We start from the raw sequence: 10,788 nt of genomic DNA, 5'->3' as shown, positions 1-10,788 counted from the left end.
CTTGTATTCTATAAGGAAAATTATAAAAGAATAAAATTAAATTAATTAAAAAATCTGGGGTGACTTACAGAAAGGCAAGCTGGGACATATCAGCTAAAGAGGAAGGAATTGCTCCATAGAAACTGTTGTTATTTAACCGCCTAATAGCAATTCAAATTCCTAATAATTAGTTCCATAACAAATTTTTTGGTCTACTTCTTTCTTTCTTTTTTTTTTCTTTTATTATTTTTAACGTAGCCTTTCAATAAAAAGAATAATTTTAACATTCTTGAATCGAACTTACAAATAATGGAGACCATTCATATGGGACAGAGTATCTGGAAGTTGACCAATGAAAGAGTTCTCAGAAAGATCAAGAGTTTCAAGCTTCTGTAGCCTCCCAATCTCAGAGGGTATAGGTCCTGTTATATTATTCTCTTGCAATAGCCTTCAAAAAAAAAAAAAAAAAAACACTCTTGTTAAAATTAAATTAACCTTACCCATTTATTGTATAGTTTTCAGACACAACAACAACAACAACAATAAGGTTTAGAATTGAAGTCAGAGAAAAGGCACAACTTTCCTGTATCTCTACCTCTACTTTTTGTATCATGTCCAAATTATCAAACATAGCAAAGAAAAAAAAAATCACAATTTCACAATACCATGTTTTCTTGTATCAAAGCTAAGTTTACTCACACAGTCTGAAGGTTTGTTAAGTTGCCTATGCTTGGTGAAAGTGTACCAGATAAATTTTGGCTTGGAATTGCTCTGAGAATTATTACAATCACAAAGGATAAGAACAAAAAGGTTAGAAGAACCAAAGAGATAAAAGTTTTTATGGTTTGGTAGTTTGTTCAAAATTGACTTACAGAGTAACAACAAAACGATCAGCAGAACAAGAAACCATGGCCCAACTGCAAGGATCAACAGCATTATCATCCCAATTACTAAGAACATTACGAGGATCCTTTAGATTGCTCTTCAAGTCTATCAAAGCTACAACTGCATGTAAAAAATCAAGGAATATTTATTTACGTATTTATAATAAGCTTTTGCATTTAACGGTACAGTTGTGATTATTTTATGTGCTTTGATATGATATTTTACCTTCATAATTAACACCTTTAGAAGAAAGCAAAGCAGTAACTGAAGAAGTCGACATGAAGAAGCACAAGAAGAAAGCTAAAAGAAAGAAAGCTATGTTCCCTTGTCTCTTTTCCATTTGGGTTTGGAGTTGAAGGATCAATTGAACTCAGATATTTGTTATTATCTCTGAATAATAGGATGAGGTAAGTGGAACGAGCAGGTTTTGAAGGATTCAAAGCTAAGCTTAGGTAGAATTCACATCAAATACATGTTTTGGTTTGGTTTGTTTCTTTTGTTACTTACATGTTACTGTTTACATCAGAAAAGGGGTGTGTGCCTTGTACAATTCCCTCTTCTTGTTTTCAAGCTTGAGGGAAAAAAAGTTGCACTCACTCCCACTCTTTGGTGTCAGGCTTTGAAGCTGAGAGATGAGAGAAACCAAGTGGTAAAAAGACTATAAAGAGAACCAGCATGCCTGTCAATGGTTCAATGAAGAAAACAGAACCAAACTATAAGGCTAGTGATGTGGTAAAATATAGAACAAATGGGGATTAAAAGGCTCAAAGTGGCAAACAAAAGTGATTGAAAGGGTAGGCTATTTGGGATAAGTGAGGTAATAACAAATAATGGCCTCAATCATGTGCAAGCATGTAAATATACTAAATAATGGACATATAGAATGGAACAAAGCAAAGATTGCAATTATAGAGAAGAAAACACACAAGAATAAAATATTTATGGTTAAATAATGTAACCATATAAATAAGCTCAAAATCTCACAGGTCACTACAAGAAAAAAGGCCTATGGCCATACTTTTTTTTTGCTACGCTTTAAAAGCGTGGCCAAAAGTAGGCTATGGCGACGCTTATGTGTGGGTGGCGTTTGGATAGAGATTTTGCCACGCTTTTTTTTTATACGCTTTAAAAGCGTGCCGAAATCTCTCTATGGCCACGCTTTTATGAGGGTGGCAGTTGATGTGAGATTTAACCACATTTTTTTCTGCCACGCTTATAAAGCGTAGCCATAGAGAGATTTCGGCACGCTTTTAAAGCGTGGCAACAGGGATTTGTTATTGTGGCGTTTTAGAAGCGTAGCCGTTTCCTACAAGCCTTTTGGCACGCTTCAAAAGCGTGGCCAAAAGGTTCCCTCAGAAAAAAAAATTAAAGAAGCTGGAATTAACAAAAACGCTCCAGATAGCTAGAGATCAATTCTTCGTGATTCTAACACTTAGAGAAAAAAAGCTAACTCATTCTGCCCTAACTCCTCCTTCGAAAGCCCCAATGGCAACCACCAATCTCCTCCTTCTTTGTGCCTCACCGCTTCCCCCTCCGAAAGCCCTAGCTAACCATTCTTCAATTTTTTCGCCTTAACCCTTCTTCAAAAGCCCTAACCCCTGCCCTCACCACGACGACAACACTCCAACGAAGAACGACGAAGCCCTCCCTTCCGCGCTGCCGCTCGCTTCCTGCTTCTTCGCTTCCGTGAAGAACGACGAAGCCCTCCCTTCCGCACTGCTGCTCGCTTCCTGGTTCTTCGCCTCCCTGAAGAACGACGAAGCCCTCCTTTCCGCGCTGCCGCCCGCTTCCTGGTTCTTCGCTTCCATGAAGAACGACGAAGCCCTCCCTTCCGCGCTGCCGCTCGCTTCCTGCTTCTTCGCTTCCGTGAAGAACGACGAAGCCCTAACATCAGACGAGGTGGAAAAGTGCCATTTCCAGCTTCGAATAAGGCTGTAGGTTTCTCCTCCTTTTGTTTTTCTGCAGTCAGATTCATGAGGATGACTCTAAGTTTTCATTCTTTTTTTTTATTGTTCATTGTTTTGATTCTCATGCATTTCTTCAGGAGAAGGTGAGGAACCCGTTAGTCGAGAACAATGCTAAGCAGTTCGGGATCAGAGGAGCAGAGGAAGAAGAGGATCCTCAAGCAGAGGTTGAAGGCTCCACCAGCTTTGAACTAGTTCACCAAGACCCTTGACAAGAACCTAGGTGCGTAAATAATTATCTCCATTTTGTTTCATTTGCCCTGTTTTATGTTTGTGTAATGCTTCAAGTGTAGTAATATTTCCCTCTTATGGCAATTAGATGATGCTTCTGATCACTTTATTTTTCTATCTAACTGCATTTAACTTCCTCTTTGCAATTTCACCTTTTGGAAATGATCTCAGTTTCAGAAAAGGAAAGGGAAGCTTGAAAGCTAAACATGTATATGGTGAATGTTTTGAAGTTGTAGCTTCATTTTCTGAGAGAAAGAGTGCATCCTGTTGATCTTGTTGGTGGTGTTGTTTGACTGAAATTTTAAGAATGTAATAGACTTCTCAAAGTTTTATAAAAACTATTTTTCACCATTTTTGGATGTCTAGATTGAGAGCAGAAATTTAATGGGAACACTTTGTTATGCTTAAGAAATGGAATAAAGTGCGGATGTGCTTATATAATGTGAAGTAAGTGTTCAAAAGAGCTCTTTGCCTCAGAATGCAATATATTGTGGCTTACTCTCCTTCCTTCTAGCATTAGATACCTAGCAACAGTAGCAGAAAATTAAAGGTCACTTATAATTTTTTGTGCATAAGCAACCAAGATCAAGATCAGCCAAAAGATTTTAAAATTCTTCATTGGAATCAGGGTTGCTTGTAGAGCTGATTTATATTTTATTTCTGCAGGGGAAGCTATTTTGTTCCTAATTTTGTTTATTTTTCTATTTTATGTCAGTAGAAGAGTTAGAATGAGTGCGAAAATGGTGTTTCTTGTGAATGATTGAGCTTCTTTTATTTCCTTAAGACAAGAAGGACAAGAAGTTAAAATAAATGAACATGAAAATTTAGTTTCCAAGTTTATTTGCTTTTAGTTTTCGGATGTTTACTACCCTTGTTTTTTGGTAGTTTTTCTTGTTTCTCACTCTGGTCTTATTTGTTTCAGTTTCACCCAAGGCACCTAAACTAAAGCCAATAGTAGGTTTGTCAATTCTATTTTGTTGGATAAGAGAAACAAAACCCTGGTTCTTGGTCTTTAATTGAGCCAAGTTCATTCAAAGTCAGAGGGAAAAATTGCTTTAGGTTGGTACAAAATACTTATTTTTGTATACACACCATTTTGGGGGATTAATGCTTAACCTTTGGGTTATGATCACCCTCATGTTGAGGATATCATGACAAAAAAAAAAATTTTTCATTATTGATAGTGCTAGAATTCATTGTTGCTTGGACTTGATTGGCAGGGACAAGAAGAAAGAATTTGCGCCAACCAATGCTGCTTTCTATTCCCTTGGAGCAGACCTCTTTCTGTCTCAGCTAAAAACTGAACATATTGCGTGCTGTTTAGGAGTTCCTTCTATCAGCATACCTGGGGATGTTCCTTCTATTCTCATTGTAAATATTCAGGTAGCTGCATATTTCCTAGTCTAGATTGAACTTCAACTAAGAATTTCTTATCTTACATTATTGGGGTGCAAATTTTATGTTCGACATCTGAATATTAGTTTATTCACGTCTGTATATGCACGGCAATTTTTCATACTCTTGTATGATTTACCCTGAAATTGTGTGCTGTTCAAACTGCAGATTCAACTGTATCCTGCGACTGTCTTCCAAACCGTACCTACAAGGTAAAAATTAACTTCCAAAATTCAATCCTTGGTTTAAGATTTTTTTCCTTATAAACACACTTCTCTGAATTCTCTTATCTTTATTTTATTTCTATCTCATAGGTTAATCTATTTCCTTCCTATAGGATTTATTATATTTGCCATGCATAAGGCTTTCATGCTGATATGTTGTGATTTACTTTGGATAAATAGTAACAAATTTTTGTTTCTCAAATTCAGGGAGCAATCTCACAAATTCAATTTCTTCAAAGCTCTACCATTTGCACCACAAGACTCCAAGAAACTTGTTAATTTTTGCTATGTCTGCTGATGGTATTACCTCTTTTTTCTTCCTCCTTCCCTGTTTTCTGAATTTTGTAAAGGCTTTGGGAATTGATGCTACTGGTGTCTTTGTCTTGAATTATTGGATTATTATTGCTAGATTTGGATACTAATTCTTGCCGACTGCCACTATTTGTGCTTTTAATATTGAATTTTGTGAATTGGTGCATTTGGTTCGCTTGGTTTATGCTATTTGTTATTATCAGTATTAATGCACGCCAAGTGCTCTCTGATATGCCTCTTTGATATTCCTCTCTGGTTTATGCATGTTCACAATTCTGAATTCTTGTTTCTCTATCCAAGTTCATATTTATATTTTACATATACATTACAATATAACAAGCTAAGGACTCTTTTTCTGTTCATGCATGGAAAAGCTTGTGGGATCTATTTAAGCGTGACTGAATAGTATAATTAATTAATTAATTAAATAAACGCAAAACATTTAGGCATTTAGCTAACTAACAACTCTAGTTGCCTTCTGTCTAAGCAGTTTTTTTTTTGTTGCTTTCATTAAGCTGTTGTTATGCTAGTGTATAAAATATATAAAAAATATATATAGTTAGTTTTTTTTAATGTTGATGAATGAAAACTCTTAATAAAAATATAAATATGATCTGTTGTTATATGTTTGAAATGGATAAAAATGGATCTGAAGCTAAGAGTATGAAATTATTTTCAATTCTTTTATTCTGCTGCTCCTATGGTACTGCTTTGTTTATACTTTGGTTTCTTAAACTTTCAACTATTTTTAACAGTTTCTTGCCATATGTCACCGACATTACATATGATAGTTTGGGTTGTGGAGTTCTTATTCTTTTCATTCTGCATTTTCTGAATACTACTTGGAAATCTTTTTTACACTGCAGAATGTAGAAGAAAGTGAAGAAAGAGCACTACAGGTTTAACGCTCTGATTCTGAGTTGCTTGCTCATGTCTTTCCAAGGTGATTGCTGTGGTCAGAAAAAGAGAGTTGCATAATTTTTCATGCTTTGCTGTTTGTATTTGACGGAGTAATCTTTAATTAATACAGTTATTCTTAGGTAGAAGTTTATTATTATTATTATTACCTTATGGCTTGAGAATGATTGTATTTAAAGTATACTTATCAGGAGACCTAAAATTAGATTATTGAAAAATCACAGCCTAGATATACTTTAATCTCAGAGAAATTAAAGTTGAGACATACTTGCCAGTTTTAAGTCAAAATTGAAATAGTACTAGTAATTCATAAAACAGTTTATATAACAGCGAAAAATAATCAAGAAATTTGTTAATTGCTGGTTGGTTGCTACATGCTACGATGGCTATTTTTTTCGGTAAAAAAAAATAGGCTGACAAGTGTTAGGGGCCACTCTCACCATAGTTGAAGATGAGAATTAAAATTCTCAAAAGAATTTATATTCAGGTATTTTTTATGTTTTAAAGTAAGAAAAAAATTTAATTCTCAAGAGCATTTTAATTTTATGCTTTCCAACAGGCTTTTGATAGTTATCTATCCACCACTACTACCACTTCTTTTATTCTGCTGCTCCTGTGGTATTGCTTTAATGTTGCTGTGGTGCTGATTATCTGCTGCCGAACCGCTATTCGCTACCGCTGCTACCTTTCTAATTCTGCTTCTGCTGCGCTACTACTTTGGTGCTGGTGTTGTACGGATTAAGACAGTATTTAAGGTTGGTTCATGCGAATTTAAATACATCTCTTAATTTGTTATTAATGTTATGTGGACAACTTAAGTGCTTTCCTGAGGCACTCACTTCAGGACCTTCTTTAAGAATTGCTAAAATTTAATTTTCTTTGCTATTTTATGTCCAATGCCTTCAAAGTATTTTGGAGACTTGAAAAATTTTGTCTCTTAGTTAATTATGAAGCTAGACTCGCAGTTAGTGAGACTAGCAGTAAAGACTTAAAACTAGAAACTTAGCTATCTATTTGAAATATATAGGTTTTCGATGGATGTGTCCAAGGATTGGATGGATACACCACGTCATGAAAAAGAATATCAACTCGGTGTAGAAAAGTTTTTACACTTTGCTTTTTCATCACCGGGAATTTCTCAAGGGGAAGAAATTCAATGTCCATGTGCAAAGTGTTGTAATAGACTTTGGTTAAGGAGAGATGTCGTGTATGACTATCTAATATGCGATGGATTTGTAAAAGGTTATAGGCGGTGGTTTAATCATGGGGAATCACTTGTTGCTATGGATGTTGACAGTGACACAGATGAGGAATATAACTGCAATGATAATATTGATGAGTTGTTACGTGATAGATTCAGAGATACTACACAAGTTGATGGACATAACATGGGGCCTAACGAAGGTGCAAAAGAATTTTATAAATTGGTAGACGAGGCAAGCCAAGAACTATACCCTGGATGTAAAGGATTCACAAGATTATCCTTTACCATCCGTCTTTACTTGTTAAAATGCTTGCACGGTTGGAGTAATGCGTCGTTCACTTCTCTCTTAGAATTATTGAAAGAAGGAATGCCACATTTGAATATTCCTACTTCTTTTGATAAAACGAAGAATATGGTGAAGAATTTGGGTCTTGACTACCAAAAGATCGATGCATGTCCCAATGATTGCATGTTGTATCGGAACGGGCATGAGAATGACTCATCTTGCCATGTCTGTGGAACATCCCGTTATATTGAGCATCATGTAGAAGAGAACGATGCTACCTCATCTAAAAAGCCTCGTAAAGTTGCTGCAAAAACTCTAAGGCATTTCCCCTGATTCCCAGACTTCAAAGGCTTTTTATGTGCACAAGGACGGTTGAAGCTATGTCTTGGCATCATAATGAACGTGTTAAAGATGGTCGTTAAGGCATCCTGCCGATGGTGAATCTTGGAAAGCATTTGACAGTCGACATGAAGATTTTGCAAAGGAGCCTCGTAATGTGAGACTTGGCTTAGCAAGTGACGGATTCAATCCGTTTCGAACTTTGAGTAGTACACATAGTACATGGCCTGTTGTTCTGATGGTGTATAATCTACCCCCTTGGATGAGCATGAAGCCTGATTATTTTATGCTCTCTTTACTCATTCCTGGCCCACAATCACCGGGAAATGATATTGATGTCTTTCTTCAACCACTAATTGAAGAATTAAAAGAATTGTGGGAGTTAGGAAAGGACCAACCAGGTCGAGTTCGTTGTTTTGGGGCTTCGATTACAAAAAGCTCTCTTAAAAAGGATGAGGAGATTCGACAAGTCAAGGTTGAATACAACAACAAGGTTGAATCATTAGAGAAGAAGATGGACGGTGTATGTAGTTTATTAAAGGTATTGGTGCACCAAGTCAACCCTGGAATGAGTGAGGAATTGGTAGCAGCCTTAGTGCAAGCTGTCCAAAATTCTCCTTTGGATGCCTCAAGTAGTAGACCAAGAAATACTCCTCGCTCCTCCGAATCAACTCATATTCCACCCAAAGATGTAAGTCACTATCTTTGGATATTCGATATATTTCCATTTAAAGTAGTTGACTTATTGTTGTTGTTGATTTTGGACATTTGATAGTGAGATAAAAGATTCTAAATGGTGCTAATGGTGTTGAATTGGAATCTGAATTCAAAGTTGTTGACTTTTTAGTAGTGTTTTATTTTGTATCTAGTGTGGCATTGAATCTCAATTTTGGAAAACACGAGAAATCTTTGAAGATTTGCACTTTTTCCTAATCAAATTGGAAAAAGGAAAAGAAAAGAAACCATAATTGAATTTTAATGTTTTTGTTTGTTTTGATTTTTGCAGACTCCAGAAGGAATTAATGGCTCTCATGGTATATCTCATTTTGCTTGATTTATTTATTGGGGATCGGTTATAGAATTGATCCATATGCAATTTGTATTGATTCTCCAATTGCTAGTATAAATTGTGCATGCATGTGACTGTAGGTGCAGTATAGGGCTACAAGAATGGTTAATTTGGTTGTGAAATATATTAGGAGTTAGGGTGATACATGCCATTGTTGAGAAACATGTGACTGTTGCAGAAAAAAAAAAAAGGAGGGGAGGGGGCAGTTTGATTGTTAGCTTCCTAGCTATATCAGTACCCTTTCCCTTTTTTGAAAACTTTAAGAACAAAAAAAGTATACTGGCTTTCAATGAAAGAAAAGCCTTTGCTGGTTATAATTATTGTACAACTATAACATTCATTTGTTGATAATATATGTCTCTATTTTTTGGTTTGGTATAAGATGCACTAACATAACAATATTTAAAATTATGCAGGGAAGTGCTGAAAACAGTTTCGCTCACAATGATGATCAGTAATCATGAAGTTTTATATTTTGTAATGAAGTGTAAAGGAAGTAGATAATGTAACCCATGTTGGAATTGTAATTCATGTATTAGGAAACTGCTAGTGGATGAGACTTTGATTTTTGGTATTTTGTTAGAGTATAACTAACATGTGATCAAACACTTTTTCTGTGACAAGTTTATGAAGCAAGGATTTGTTGATTTAAAATTAGTAGTCATCTTTTAAATTTTAAAATTATCTATGATTTTGTAAGGTTTAAAAAAAGTAGTACCAATAGGTACTGAACTACTTTACAGCCACGCTTTAAAAGGGTGGCCATATTGTACAACAGCAATCAATAGCCACGCTTTATAAGCGTCGCTGTAATTTAGTTCAGAACCTATTGGCACGCTTCTAAAGCGTACCCATATCTCTACTTGTTGCCACGCTTTGGAAGCGTGGCGATATACGTTGCAGTGTGCATGAACAGCCACGCTTTAAAAGCGTAGCTGTATCTCACACATATTAGCACGCTTATAAAGCGTAGCCATATATCTTGCTATTGGCACGCTTTTAAAAGCGTAGCTGTAAGACCCGGTTAATTAATGGCTAATTAACCCATAAATGAGAATTTATTCTAGAAAGCCAAAAATATTATTTTTATGGCTAAATGTGATAGAGGAAATTGAGACGAGAATTTCGGTACCAATTTTATAGAAATCGGACCAAGATTGGACCGAACGGGCCAAACCGGACCAACCGGACCCAAAGTGGGCCCTTGGCCCAACATAACTAAACCAAAACCCTAGTTTTCAGCACTCTCTCTCCTCACACAACACCAAAACACGCTGAAAATTGAGATGGAAGGGGGAAGAACACTCTCTCAACTTCTTTCTCTCACTTGATCTTCAAACCACCATAACTTTTGATCTAGAGCTCCGATTGCCGCTCCGTTTGTGGCCACGCGTTCACCGCGGAGAGCTCTACAAAACCCATACAATCAATCTTGAGGTAAGCCACGTTTTACTGTTCGAAATTCCAGCCCTTGATTTCGAGTTTCATGAGCAAAAATGTTGAGATTTTGGGTTCTTTGATGTTATAGGACCCAACTCTCTTGAAGGAGAAGGTTAATCTTGTCTCCTTGGACCTTGGGTGTGGTAAGATTCTCAACCCTAGTATAATTTGTTGTTCTATGATGTTTGGGTATTGAGATGTTGTGTATGGGTATGATGATTGTGGCTTAGGTTGTGTATATGTGAATATTGGAGCTTGATTGGTGATTTTAGAAAGCTTGGAAAAGGGTTTTGTGTGATAAAATCTGTTCTTGGAGGTGTTGATACCTTGAGAGCTTGTGGACAAGTGGTTTGGAAGTGCTCCGGTTGAGCTTGGGGAATCGGCTAAGGTATGGTTTCGATTTCCCGTATCTAATATGTAATGTGGTAGGAAATACTTAGGCTAGAGGCCCTAAGATAGGCATTAAATTGATGATGTTGTTGAATGGTTGAGATATATGATGTGAACATATATGTGATTATAAATATTGATGCCTTGATTGT

The 10,788-nt window shown here is 36.1% G+C and overlaps 1 pseudogene; it reads right to left on the bottom strand.

The window, feature by feature from the left end:
* The window catches only part of LOC107643764, a 6,491-nt pseudogene extending 4,929 nt beyond the window's left edge, over positions 1-1,562 (bottom strand).

Source organism: Arachis ipaensis, chromosome B05 (genome assembly GCF_000816755.2).
Source record: "Arachis ipaensis cultivar K30076 chromosome B05, Araip1.1, whole genome shotgun sequence".
NCBI lineage: Eukaryota > Viridiplantae > Streptophyta > Magnoliopsida > Fabales > Fabaceae > Arachis > Arachis ipaensis.
Note: the sequence above shows the minus strand (reverse complement) of the source record. Positions and strands in the feature narration are given on the sequence as shown.